The sequence below is a fragment of the Bombina bombina genome, chromosome 5 (genome assembly GCF_027579735.1).
Source record: "Bombina bombina isolate aBomBom1 chromosome 5, aBomBom1.pri, whole genome shotgun sequence".
Classification (NCBI taxonomy): Eukaryota; Metazoa; Chordata; class Amphibia; order Anura; family Bombinatoridae; genus Bombina; species Bombina bombina.
Genome location: NC_069503.1, coordinates 43061802 through 43077390, shown reverse-complemented (window position 1 = coordinate 43077390; position 15589 = coordinate 43061802).

Below are 15589 nucleotides of genomic sequence, written 5' to 3'. Positions count from 1 at the left end.
GCATACCAATAGTTGTTTACCCGTTTTGCTGGGCTACCTGCGGCCGGGGTGGCCTAGTAAAGATAACACATACTGTATGTACTGACATAGTTGTATTATAGGGTATACCATATGCACAACTTCACTATAGTCTCATAGACCTGTTACATTAAGGTAAATAATAGCAGGATACAGATAGTTTTATCTATTTAAATAATAACATAGCTGTATACTTCCCCAGCTAGGGAAGCCATATTATCTATTCTAGGCTACCATATAAGGGTAATCTAACACCATATATATCTAGGTAATAAGCTGCATACCACAGTGTGTTTCCTATGTGCATAGGTAGGCCATGTATAACTTAAATGCTGATGGTGGTACGAGTGGAAGTATCCTTACATGTTTGTAGAGCTTTAACTATGTTATTCTTACTAGTATTAGACTCCCTCTCTTCCCAGTTCAAGCTGAAGCCTGATAACTCAACACTACCACCTCCCTCATAATAGTAGCTCCACCCTCCCTTAGTTGTGGCAGGAACCCTACAGATGTGCTGCACATTCCCTCTCTTAAAAATGACTAGGTGTCAGGACAGATTTACTGCAGGGGAATTGGCTAATGACCTTCTATATAGTCAAACTAGCCCACATAGCCTTTTACTTGTAAAAGATTATATTTGCAATTACTCTGGACATAGGCGTTACATGAAGGTTTGCCAACCAGATCCTAGAGCCTATAAGAATGCTTGTTTAAAATTTCATAGACAGGGGTTCAGGTTATTATCCAAACTCTCTGGGCTGGATATGTATGGTCTCAACCTTATTGCTGGTATTATTTGTTCTCTGCTTATTTTTATTTGAAACCTACCGTTATAATAGAATGACCCATAATTTACATTGAGATGCCTTACTTTATGTTTGTGTTACGCTAACTTGCCCAAGTTCTTTATTACTTAGTTCAGCTGTGTTATACTGCCTAACAGGGAGTTTCTTGTTTTAGGAGGCTATTAGATCCTGTTCCTTTATTGTAATGTTGCATTAATCTACAGTCAGGATGTTCCTTACAGTATCTATAACACCGTAACACTACATCGGTTCTGCTGGATTTCTATGTTTATTGTATACACAAATGTTTGACTCCACTCTAACTAACCCTACACAACACTTTTACCTGATCATCTCCATCCCCCTCACCCACCCACCCCCCTTTTTTCTCCATTGGGCTTACGTCGTGAGCAGAGGAAACTAAATCCGATAGAAATTCCATCTTCTATTACTTATAATATTGATACATATATTGCAGTCTATATATATATATATATATATATATATATATATATATATATATATATATATATAATTTTATGTGACACATTTACCGTTCTGTGTTTAAAAATGAAAAACTGAGATTCATCAGTTGAGGTTCAAGAGTGGCCTCCTTTTGTCCGTGAATACCCTTTGTAACGCCACAATGTTGTACTGGGAGACCCAAGAGTGGCCTCATAGAACATTCAGAGGGTAGATAGTTTGGTTGGCACAATAATTGTTAAATTCTACTCATACGCATTATTACTCAAATAGGTTTAGGTTATTTTGTGCAACTCCCCATTTGTTCCCTATTTGAGATTGTTTTTGTGGAAAATTTGTATTTGAGTTGATTTCACTGTCATACACGGTATTCGTGCCTCAAATTGATTCTCAATAAAAAATATTTTAAAAAAATAAAAATAATATGGCTAGCAACTCAAAGTCATATTATTTCATTATAACTGTCAAAAAGTGATATATTTATGACATCCAAACATTTATGTTTATATAAGTTTAAAACTCTAGATGTATGTCAAGAAATATTTTGGAATAGCGGATCAGAGCCGCTCTCTAAATATCCCTGCCTTACCGCTGGGAATATAGAATCACCCCCTGCATAGTGTAAATATATATATATAAATATGAAATAACTAAATAGGTTTTACAACCTCGGAGTACTGTATTTAACAGCGGATATGCGCCACTTAAAGTTGAAATAAGGAGGGGGGGAGGGGTGTAAATTAGAGTAAGACCCATTATACCTAGAAACAACACATAGGAGTCTCTTTTAACTATACTGCGGTAACCAACTCAAACCTAATTAAAGGCTAAGTAGCAACAGTCAGACCTGTATTATACGGGCATACAATAATATAGCATAAACACACCAATAGCGTGGGATGTTTATAAAAATTGATGTTACCCTCTAGGTATGGGCCCTATACCCAAGGGTAGGTGTGTTATATTAATAGAGAGGCAATCCCTAGTGATAAATTTAACTTTCATAGTAGGCTACCGCCAACTTTCATTATAGTATGTCTGCAAGATAAGAACAGCAATGCACCTAGTAAACAATACAAGTAGCTGTTTCCCAGTTGTGAAATAACATAAGAACAAGGATAGTAATATATAAGGATACCGCGATACCATTAGTGCTAGTGTTTCTATGTATACACTAAATTACAATATTATATGTGCAGGAGCAGACTAAATTGTAAAATGTACAACTACGGTACTTTGACTATATGTAATATTTAGGACTCTCAAAAAGATTAAGCATTACAATAAATATAACAATATGGTGTTAAACAGAACATTCTATACTAAAACATTGAGCATAGTCCCCTAAAATGCTGCATATTATAGAGGACAGCTGTCTTGTTAAATGGGGTTATGTATGCCACCAAAAGAGCATACCGCAGTAAAGATAATCTAAATCTCTCCTAGTACTACAATATCTCCAGGTGATAGCCATGTGACACTAGGGGGTTAAGTTAGTGAGGGCAAAATAGCTATGTATATAGATGGACACAAACATCTTTAACTAACCCTTTGTACTTGGATAGAGAAGGCCTCAAAACATACGTGAACATACTAAAATAACAAGTAGTGTCAGACTAATGCAAAGTATAACAAACAAAACAAGAGAGAACTGGTGACGCACAAGAAACATAATATAGTTCCCTAATTCTCAGAGTAGTTAAGCTACTGCGGAGCTACAAAGATATGTTACTGCTCTCGTTGCCTGCTTGCTCCGCCCCCCGAGGATTGTCATTTTTACAGCATTTACATGACTTCTGTGTATCAGTTTGTAATGGAAGATAATTTAAATTGAATAGCTCTGTTATGTCTGGTGTAATATTGATGCCTAGATAGCGTATAGGAGTTGAAGATTAAGAATAGGGTGTTTGAAGTTATATATGTGGTTTTGTCTGTCGTCAGGTTAATGGGTAGGAGGGATGATTTGTCCATGTTGATGAAAAAAGTTAGAGATCACTTTATGAGAGTGGGGATGGATGTGCTTGGGGAGCCTATGGTGAAGATGATGTCATCTGCGTACAGTAGGCATTTTTTGTTCTATGGGGCCAAATTTCAGTCCTTTGATGTTTCGATTACATCGGATATATGTAGCAAAAGTCTCAACCGTAAGGGCAAATAGGAGGGGTGATAGGAGAAACACTGTCGGGTACCGTTTTTAATGGAAGAATTGTCCGAAGTTGAGTCATTAGCGTGGATTATAGCAGTAGGGTTAGGGTATAGGGCCTTTATTCTTGTAATTAATTTGGTAGAGAACCCGAATTTCGACAATATGGACCACGTGAACTCCCAGTCCACCTTGTCTAATGCCTTCTCAGCTTCCTTAAAGAGCAAAATAATTGAGGTTTTCCTATTATTGGAGTAATGTAGAGTTTGAAGTACACGAATGGAATTGTCTTTGCCTTCTCTGCCGGGGATAAAGCCCACCTAGTCAGTATGGATCAGGTATGGTAGGACTTTATTTGTATGAGTGGCTAGAATCTTAGCAAATAGTTTTACATCTATGTTCAATAGGGATATTGGCCTATAGTTACCTACTTGATCGGGGCATTTGCCTGGTTTTGGGATCACCAATATGGTGGCCTCCAAGAGGTGTTGGGAGAGAATACCAGTCTGGTCTATCGATTGGAATAGAGTAAAGCATTGTGGGCCTAATTCTGTTTTAAGTAGATGGTAGAATTTGGGGGTGAAGCCATCTGTATACATTTCTTGTATATGGAATGGTTGGTCCAAGGTGGAGAAGTCTTCTGCTGTAAGGGATGGGAGGTTAATATGGGCTAGATAATGTGTAATCAGATTTGTTTTAGAATTGGGATCGCACAATTCTAAATTGTATATTGACGTCTAGTATTTAGTAAAGTTCTGTAGTATGGCTCTACTATAGAAAGAGGTGCATCCCGTAGGGTGCGTCCCGTATGGCTTTTAATGTTTTTAATAAATGTTTTGTATTTCTATTTTTTTTTGAGGGCTCTAGCTAGCATTGGACCTGTTTTATTGCTTTCAACAAAAAACTTTGCTTTCATTGTGAGGGAGCACAAATGTGCATTTTTAATTATATAATTATTTAAAGTGTCTCTGTCCCGCTGTTGAGGGGAAGTCAGATTAAGTTTATGTGCCAGTTTGGATTGCATAAATTTAGAGGTAAGAGTATTATATTGTGCAGTTCTTTGTTGACGTTGTCTCTTCGTGTGTTTGATGAGTTCCCCCCATATATAACATTTGTATGCTTCCCAATTGTTGGAGTTAGAAATGTCTAGGGGATTATTAAAAGAAAAGAATTCAACTGTTCTCTCCTTGATGTCAGTAAGGATGAGTGGGTCTGAAAATATAAGATCATTGAGCCTCCACCTTAGACGGCTAAGTGGTATAGAGGACCAAGTGAAAGTGTTAATCACAGTGCTGTGGTCTGACCATACCGTATGTGTTATCTTAGAAGTTAGATAGTGTGGTTTGGTCCCAAAGTATGTAGTCAAGGCGGGAGTAGGATTTATGTAGATGTGAGAAGGTGTAGTCCCAAGAAGTGGGATGCTTAATCTGCCAGGTGTCATATAGTGGAAGGGATGAAGAGCAAGCCAGTTAGCCTTTGTTCGTCTATTTCCCATATAAGATTTCCCTGTGGATGTATCTATTGCTGGGTTGAGTGGAAAGTTCAAGTATTCTCCTATAATAGTCGGGCCTTTAGCATTATCTATTAGTTGGTTAAGTGCCTTACGAAAAAAGGTGGGTGTGGGTCTGTTGGGGGCGTATATATTAGCTATTGTGAGGGGTCTTCCATATAGTAAGCCCACGATTATTAGAACTCTACCATCAGTGTCAGAATATTTATTTAGTAGTTCAAAGGAGGTGCCTTTTCTGATGAAGATACCCACACCATTATTTTTTATTTGGGCCTGAGCTAAGAAAGTGCTGGTCATAATAATATGTAGACAGTTTGGGTTCATTTTGGTTTTTCTAAAGTGTTTACAACCTCGGAGTACTGTATTTAACAGCGGATATGCGCCACTTAAAGTTGAAATAAGGAGGGGGGGAGGGGTGTAAATTAGAGTAAGACCCATTATACCTAGAAACAACACATAGGAGTCTCTTTTAACTATACTGCGGTAACCAACTCAAACCTAATTAAAGGCTAAGTAGCAACAGTCAGACCTGTATTATACGGGCATACAATAATATAGCATAAACACACCAATAGCGTGGGATGTTTATAAAAATTGATGTTACCCTCTAGGTATGGGCCCTATACCCAAGGGTAGGTGTGTTATATTAATAGAGAGGCAATCCCTAGTGATAAATTTAACTTTCATAGTAGGCTACCGCCAACTTTCATTATAGTATGTCTGCAAGATAAGAACAGCAATGCACCTAGTAAACAATACAAGTAGCTGTTTCCCAGTTGTGAAATAACATAAGAACAAGGATAGTAATATATAAGGATACCGCGATACCATTAGTGCTAGTGTTTCTATGTATACACTAAATTACAATATTATATGTGCAGGAGCAGACTAAATTGTAAAATGTACAACTACGGTACTTTGACTATATGTAATATTTAGGACTCTCAAAAAGATTAAGCATTACAATAAATATAACAATATGGTGTTAAACAGAACATTCTATACTAAAACATTGAGCATAGTCCCCTAAAATGCTGCATATTATAGAGGACAGCTGTCTTGTTAAATGGGGTTATGTATGCCACCAAAAGAGCATACCGCAGTAAAGATAATCTAAATCTCTCCTAGTACTACAATATCTCCAGGTGATAGCCATGTGACACTAGGGGGTTAAGTTAGTGAGGGCAAAATAGCTATGTATATAGATGGACACAAACATCTTTAACTAACCCTTTGTACTTGGATAGAGAAGGCCTCAAAACATACGTGAACATACTAAAATAACAAGTAGTGTCAGACTAATGCAAAGTATAACAAACAAAACAAGAGAGAACTGGTGACGCACAAGAAACATAATATAGTTCCCTAATTCTCAGAGTAGTTAAGCTACTGCGGAGCTACAAAGATATGTTACTGCTCTCGTTGCCTGCTTGCTCCGCCCCACGAGGATTGTCATTTTTACAGCATTTACATGACTTCTGTGTATCAGTTTGTAATGGAAGATAATTTAAATTGAATAGCTCTGTTATGTCTGGTGTAATATTGATGCCTAGATAGCGTATAGGAGTTGAAGATTAAGAATAGGGTGTTTGAAGTTATATATGTGGTTTTGTCTGTCGTCAGGTTAATGGGTAGGAGGGATGATTTGTCCATGTTGATGAAAAAAGTTAGAGATCACTTTATGAGAGTGGGGATGGATGTGCTTGGGGAGCCTATGGTGAAGATGATGTCATCTGCGTACAGTAGGCATTTTTTGTTCTATGGGGCCAAATTTCAGTCCTTTGATGTTTCGATTACATCGGATATATGTAGCAAAAGTCTCAACCGTAAGGGCAAATAGGAGGGGTGATAGGAGAAACACTGTCGGGTACCGTTTTTAATGGAAGAATTGTCCGAAGTTGAGTCATTAGCGTGGATTACAGCAGTAGGGTTAGGGTATAGGGCCTTTATTCTTGTAATTAATTTGGTAGAGAACCCGAATTTCGACAATATGGACCACGTGAACTCCCAGTCCACCTTGTCTAATGCCTTCTCAGCTTCCTTAAAGAGCAAAATAATTGAGGTTTTCCTATTATTGGAGTAATGTAGAGTTTGAAGTACACGAATGGAATTGTCTTTGCCTTCTCTGCCGGGGATAAAGCCCACCTAGTCAGTATGGATCAGGTATGGTAGGACTTTATTTGTATGAGTGGCTAGAATCTTAGCAAATAGTTTTACATCTATGTTCAATAGGGATATTGGCCTATAGTTACCTACTTGATCGGGGCATTTGCCTGGTTTTGGGATCACCAATATGGTGGCCTCCAAGAGGTGTTGGGAGAGAATACCAGTCTGGTCTATCGATTGGAATAGAGTAAAGCATTGTGGGCCTAATTCTGTTTTAAGTAGATGGTAGAATTTGGGGGTGAATCCATCTGTATACATTTCTTGTATATGGAATGGTTGGTCCAAGGTGGAGAAGTCTTCTGCTGTAAGGGATGGGAGGTTAATATGGGCTAGATAATGTGTAATCAGATTTGTTTTAGAATTGGGATCGCACAATTCTAAATTGTATATTGACGTCTAGTATTTAGTAAAGTTCTGTAGTATGGCTCTACTATAGAAAGAGGTGCATCCCGTAGGGTGCGTCCCGTATGGCTTTTAATGTTTTTAATAAATGTTTTGTATTTCTATTTTTTTTTTGAGGGCTCTAGCTAGCATTGGACCTGTTTTATTGCTTTCAACAAAAAACTTTGCTTTCATTGTGAGGGAGCACAAATGTGCATTTTTAATTATATAATTATTTAAAGTGTCTCTGTCCCGCTGTTGAGGGGAAGTCAGATTAAGTTTATGTGCCAGTTTGGATTGCATAAATTTAGAGGTAAGAGTATTATATTGTGCAGTTCTTTGTTGACGTTGTCTCTTCGTGTGTTTGATGAGTTCCCCCCATATATAACATTTGTATGCTTCCCAATTGTTGGAGTTAGAAATGTCTAGGGGATTATTAAAAGAAAAGAATTCAACTGTTCTCTCCTTGATGTCAGTAAGGATGAGTGGGTCTGAAAATATAAGATCATTGAGCCTCCACCTTGGACGGCTAAGTGGTATAGAGGACCAAGTGAAAGTGTTAATCACAGTGCTGTGGTCTGATCATACCGTATGTGTTATCTTAGAAGTTAGATAGTGTGGTTTGGTCCCAAAGTATGTAGTCAAGGCGGGAGTAGGATTTATGTAGATGTGAGAAGGTGTAGTCCCAAGAAGTGGGATGCTTAATCTGCCAGGTGTCATATAGTGGAAGGGATGAAGAGCAAGCCAGTTAGCCTTTGTTCGTCTATTTCCCATATAAGATTTCCCTGTGGATGTATCTATTGCTGGGTTGAGTGGAAAGTTCAAGTATTCTCCTATAATAGTCGGGCCTTTAGCATTATCTATTAGTTGGTTAAGTGCCTTACGAAAAAAGGTGGGTGTGGGTCTGTTGGGGGCGTATATATTAGCTATTGTGAGGGGTCTTCCATATAGTAAGCCCACGATTATTAGAACTCTACCATCAGTGTCAGAATATTTATTTAGTAGTTCAAAGGAGGTGCCTTTTCTGATGAAGATACCCACACCATTATTTTTTATTTGGGCCTGAGCTAAGAAAGTGCTGGTCATAATAATATGTAGACAGTTTGGGTTCATTTTGGTTTTTCTAAAGTGTGTTCTTTGGGTTAAAAGGAGGTTAACTCGCTTTTTATAGAAGTCATGGAAGGCAATTGACCTCTTTTCTGGGAATAAGAACACATTGACATTTTGCGCAGCTATTGTAAAAGTTTTAAGTGTTACATGTTTACTCATTTATTTGCGTGTGTGGGAAGTATTACTATGGGGATCAGATATGACCAGAGATCGAAACAGGAATATGTGTGGTTCTATCAAAGCAGAAGTGTAGTATGTACCAGATAAAGATTGAAGTTGGCTAAAGGGAAGGGAGGGAGAAGGGAAAGAAGTTTTAGAATAAAGTTAAAGAAGATGAGGAGAAAGAGAATAGAATTAGGTTTAGTAGTCTACTTTACTGTAGAGAAGGGGGCTAGATACGGTATGTTGAAACCCACCACCGGTGGATATGAATTATTGCATGGTAACAAAGTTGGGTGGGGAAACAGGTTAAAGGAAGTTTAGTGACCTGGTTCAAGTATATTGAAAAAAGGGGGAAAAGGGTATTTATACTCGAATGAATGTCATAGCATGATACAAAAGATAAATGAAATTCAAAAACCTCAGAAATGCTGACATAACATTGTAAGGACTACAAACGTGTCTAAGAGCACAATTGGAAACTGTATTGTTATGTCAAATCAACATTAATAACAACAAGAACAATGTTAATCAACTCTAAATAATTAAACATACTTCATTATCATAGTAGGTAATAGTTGTCAACGTTAAGAATGAAAGAACTCACAAACTCCTAGAGTCATAGATGGTGATTAATGTTAGAATGTCTTTCTGTTTAGTAGCAGAATTTCAGGTAACCTCTGATGCGGTGTTGGTTTCTGATGTAAGTTTCTTCTTGCTGAGTTTACTAGCTACTTCTGACCAGGTGCTTCTTTGAGGTTTGGGTCAAACTCCAACAACTGATTTGGAAGCTTGAGATGACATTGTAGGAACATCTGGAGCTGCTATTCCCAGTGCAGTGAAGAAGGAAGCTGTGTCAGATGTGTCTGTACATTCAATTTGTTGATTACTGAGCTGATTACTTTGGGGCAATGACCCGCAAAAGGCCCTTTTAACGGCTATTTGCAATTTAGTGTAGGGTGGGGCTTTTTTATTTTGGGGGGCTTTTTTATTTTGTTAGGGAGATTAGAGTAGGTGTAATTAGCTTAAAAATCTTGTAATTATTTTATTATTTTCTGTAATTTAGTGGGGGGGGTTGTACTTTAGATAATTTTATTTAATTGTAATTAATTGTATTTAATTTAGTTAATTTATTTATTTTAGTGTTAGGTGTAATTGTAGCTTAGGTTAGGTTTTATTTTAAATTTGTCTTTATTTTAGCTAGGCAGTTATTAAATAGTTAATAACTATTTAATAACTATTGTACCTAGTTAAAATAAATAAACTTACCTGTGAAATAAAAAAAAAACCTAAGATAGATACAATGTAACTATTGGTTATATTGTAGCTATCTTAGGGTTTATTTTACAGGTAAGTATTTAGTTTTATATAGGAATTATTTAGGTAATGATAGTAAGTTTTATTTAGATTTATTTTAATTATATTTAAGTTATGGGGTGTTAGGGTTAGATTTAGGGGTTAATAAATTTAGTATAGTGGCGGCGGCAGATTAGGGGTTCTTAAATGTAGGTAGGTGGCGGCGATGTTAGGGAAGGAAGATTAGGGGTTAATAAGTGTAAGTAGGTTGTGGCAACATTGAGGGCAGGAGATTAGGGGTTAATAAATATAATGTAGGTGTGGGCGATGTTGGGGGCGGCAGATTAGGGGTTAATATAATGTAGGTGTCAGCGATGTTGGGGGTGGCAGATTGGGGGTTAATAAGTGTAAGATTAGGGGTGTTTAGACTCAGGGTTCATGTTAGGGTGTTAGGTGTAAACATAAAATATGTTTCCCCATAGGAATCAATGGGGTTGCGTTACAGAGCTTTACGCTCCTTTATTGCAGGTGTTAGGCTTTTTTTCAGCCGGCTCTCCCCATTGATGTCTATGGGGAAATCGTGCACGAGCACGTAAAACCAGCTTACCACAGCTCTCAGCAGCGCTGGTATTGGAGTGCGGTATGGAGCTCGATTTTGCTCTACGCTCACTTCTTGCCTGCTAACGCCGAGTTTTTGTAAACCTGTAATACCAGCGCTGTAGGTAAGTGAGCTGTGACAATAACTTGCAAGTTAGTACCGAGCAGCTCTTACTGCAAAACTCGTAATCTAGCCGTGTATTATCTAATGTTTGAGATGGTTTGAGAGGGTAAGAAGCAGTTGATGATAATTTAAGGATTGTGGTTGCAGTTGTTTGGTTTATTTATACAGCCAAAAAAAAAAAAAAAAAATGGGTTACATGTCCCTATAAGAAAAATCAGCTGAGACAATAAACTAAGAAATTTCAACAGTTTGTCCCTAATACATTCTATTAAAGCAGGAATCTTTTGTAATTAAAATACTGGTTCATATTAAACAAACTGCAACACGTACCCAGGCTTTATAGTGTGATTTAATAAGTACCTCTGTGTGTAAAAGTACCCAGGCTTTATAGTGTGATTTAATAAGTACATCTGTGTGTAAATGTACCCAGGCTTTATAGTGTGATTTAATAAGTACATATCTGTGTGTAAATGTACCCAGGCTTTATAGTGTGATTTAATAAGTACATATCTGTGTGTAAATGTACCCAGGCTTTATAGTGTGATTTAATAAGTACATATCTGTGTGTAAATGTACCCAGGCTTTATAGTGTGATTTAATAAGTACATATCTGTGTGTAAATGTACCCAGGCTTTATAGTGTGATTTAATAAGTACATATCTGTGTGTAAATGTACCCAGGCTTTATAGTGTGATTTAATAAGTACATCTGTGTGTAAATGTATTCAGGCTTTATAGTGTGATTTAATAAGTACATCTGTGTGTAAATGTACCGAGGCTTTACAGTGTGATTTAATAAGTACATCTGTGTGTAAATGTACCCAGGCTTTACAGTGTAATTTAATAAGTACATCTGTGTGTAAATGTACCCAGGCTTTATAGTGTGATTTAATAAGTACATCTGTGTGTAAATGTACCCAGGCTTTATAGTGTGATTTAATAAGTGCATCTGTGTGTAAATGTATCCAAGCTTTATAGTGTGATTTATTCAGTACATATCTGTGTGTAAATGTACAGAGGCTTTATAGTGTGATTTAATAAGTGCATCTGTGTGTAAATGTATCCAGGCTTTATAGTGTGATTTATTCAGTACATATCTGTGTGTAAATGTACAGAGGCTTTATAGTGTGATTTAATAAGTACATCTGTGTGTAATTTTAACCAGGCTTTATAGTGTGATTTAATAAGTACATCTGTGTGTAATTTTAACCAGGCATTATAGTGTGATTTAATAAGTACATCTGTGTGTAAATGTACCCAGGCTTTATAGTGTGATTTAATAAGTACACATCTGTGTATAAATGTACCCAGGCTTTATAGTGTGATTTAATAAGTACACATCTGTGTATAAATGTACCCAGGCTTTATAGTGTGATTTAATAAGTACATCTGTGTGTAAATGTACCCAGGCTTTATAGTGTGCTTTAATAAGTACATCTGTGTGTAAATGTACCCAGGCTTTATAGTGTGATTTAATAAGTACATCTGTGTGTAAATGTACCCAGGCTTTATAGTGTGATTTAATAAGTACATCTGTGTGTAAATGTACTCAGGCTTTATAGTGTGATTTAATAAGTACATCTGTGTGTAAATATACCCAGGCTTTATAGTGTGATTTAATAAGTACATCTGTGTGTAAATGTATACAGGCATTATAGTGTGCTTTAATAAGTACATATCTGTGTGTAAATTACAAAACATAATCAATAAATGTGGCCACTCTCTGGTAAAACAAAAAGGGTTAATTTAAACAAAAATGGTTTCCAGTGAGGACCCTTTGTGCCAGCTAAAGGGCTAAAGCTGGAATGTTTCACGTGTCCCTTATATACATCATCTGCTGCTCTGTATATAAGTGGATGGTAGTGATGCACCAAAATAGAAATTCTGGACTGAACCCGAACCCAAAAATCTAGGATGCACTTTGTTGAAAACCGAAAATTTATTTTTTTAAATTATTTTTAAGGTTTTTTTGCATAATTAGACTATTTAATGAATGAATCTGAATTGAAAAACTGCAAGCAAATAAAATAACCACACTTTTATTGAAAGTAACACACTACAATTGTACAAAACATAAATTATGCTTAACAGATCATTCCCTTTCCTTCTGTATAGGGAGAGTCCACAGCTGCATACCTTACTTGTGGACAATAATGAACCTGGGCACCAGAAGGAGGCAAAGACACCCCAGCCAAAGGCTTAAATACCTCCCCCACTTCCCTCATCCCCCAGTCATTCTGCAGAGGGAACAAGGAACAGTAGGAGAAATATCAGGGTGAAAAAGGTGTCAGAAGAATTAATCAAAATTTAGGCCCCCCCATCGGAGAACACGGGTGGGAGCTGTGGACTCTCCCTATACAGAAGGAAAGGAAATCTGGTAAGCATAATTTATGTTTTCCTTCTTAATATAGGGAAAGTCCACAGCTGCGGGAAATAATACCCAAGCTCCAGAGGACACTGAATGCTAATGGGAGTGTAAAAGGAGAGGCAGACCCTAATCTGAGGGTACCACACTCTGCAAAAGCTTTCTCACGAAGGTTGCTTCAGTAGAAGCAAAAACCTCAAACTTGTAAAATTTTGAAAAAGTATGTACGGAAGACCAGGTAGCCGCCTAATCTGATCCATAGAGGCCTCATCTTTGAAGGCCCAAGAGGAAGCAATTGCTCTTGTAGAATGATCCGTAATCCTCTGAGGAGGGCTATGTCCCGCTGTGTCACATGCTAAGCGGATACAACTCCCAAACAAAAGAACAAGGTAGACGAAGAGGCCCTCTGACCCTACGTTTCCCAGAAACAATGACAAACAGATAAAAGTTTGTTTAAATTCCATTGTAGCCTGAAGAACTTCAAGACATGACTACATCCATATTATGTAGAAAACGTTCCTTCGATGAAGAAGGATTAGAACATAAGGAAGAAACCATCTCTTCCTGATGATGGTGCGATCACAACCTTAGGAAGAAATCCTAACTAGGACATTGAATGGCCTTATCAGCAAGAAACACCAGATATGGAGGGATGCATTGCAAGGCAGCAATCACAGAGACTCTGTGCGCAGAGCAATAATCAAAAGAAAAGAACCTTCCAAAATACAACGTAATGTTAAAAACATTAAGGACAAGATTTAAGCTCCCAGAAGGAGCATCAGGTTTAAAACCAGCCTAATACTAGTCAGAGCCTTAACCAAAGACTATGTATCCAGAAGCTCAGCAAGCCTCTTGTGCAGTAAAACAGACAGGGCCAATACTGTCCCATCAAGGAACTAGCTAAGAGGCCTTTCTGAAGACTGACCTGGAGAAAGGAAAAATGCCTGGCAACATTGAATCCTGTGCCAGGACAAACCACTCTCTTCCAGATATAAGTAGGTCTTCCACACCTTATGATAGGTGTGACGAGTAACCGACATACATGAATGAGAGTATCATAACACTCTCAGGGAACCCTCTCTGAATAAGACTAAATGTCAAACTCCCGCAGTCTTCAGTGAATCAGGTATGATGAAGAAAAGGCCATGTACTTGCAGGTCCCTGCAACAAAAAACCCTCCTGGAGGATAAGATAAAATCCCCACTAAATCCAGGAAACACCTTCTTCGCAGCAGCGATGGAGCAAGCAGTGTCATTGACACCTGATCCCGCTAGATTGAGCCACCACTCGAGGACGGAGTGGCCATTTGCGGACAGGGAAAAATAAATTGAACCTCCAAGACACTGCTAATGCCTCCATTAGCTCTGTCTGAGGATCCCTGCACCTCAACCAAACTGAGTACTTGTATCAAGTCGAGACACCATGAGATCTCTATCCGGCATCCCCCTTAAACTTCAACATCTGAAATCCCTCAGATGAAGAAACCATATCCCCAAACAGTGAATGTCTGCAGATAACATCCATCCTGGATGATCACACCCTGAGTGTGGATTGTTAACAACGAGCAATAGTGGACCTCCACCCATCCCAGACTTGGGACACTACCCTCATTGCTAGGGAGTCTCCCACCCCTCAGATGGATATCTGAACCACTGGGGAAAAATTTGTCTGGGGGGGGGGGGGGAATATATATATATATATATACACACACATATATATATATATATATATATATATATATATATATATATATATATATATATATATATATATATATATATATATATATATATATATATATATATATATATATATATATATATATACACACACACACATACACACATACTGGGACTAACCCAGTAAGATAAGACTTCAGAGCAAAAAAAAAAATTGCCCAAAGATCCATAGGTAATCGCGAAGGAGCATTCCTCCTGAGCCCACAGGCACACCTTCTCCATCCTGATGGACTAGTGACCGTAGTCAACATCACCCGGGATGCTCCTAAGAAAGATTTACCTTGGAAAAAGAGATCTGGAACAAGCCTAAAAGAGAAAGAAATCTTGACCGAAGGTCCAAGGAAAACTGTTGAAACAGATTCAAAACCATGCCACTCTGCTGCCTCAGCATTTACAGAGCATAGGTCAGAGATGAGATCTAGCAAAAGAAAGAAGGAGGTCTGGAGGGAATGACATGGCAAAGCTATGATTGCCACCATCTAGTCAGAAAAATAGTTCTCATGTCTATGAAGGTTCATATAGTACCCAGGGATCCACCCTGGTTTCCTTCCATCCCTGAGGATCGAGGAAGACAGGTGAAACACCCAAATGGTCTTCTTACAGACAAGACGATGGTGGTTGAACCAGAATTGTCCAGAAAGGAAAATTGCCGCATTATCTAGATACTTGCATTGCCAAGAATCCCTAGATCGTTAAAATATCTGGATGCGGTAG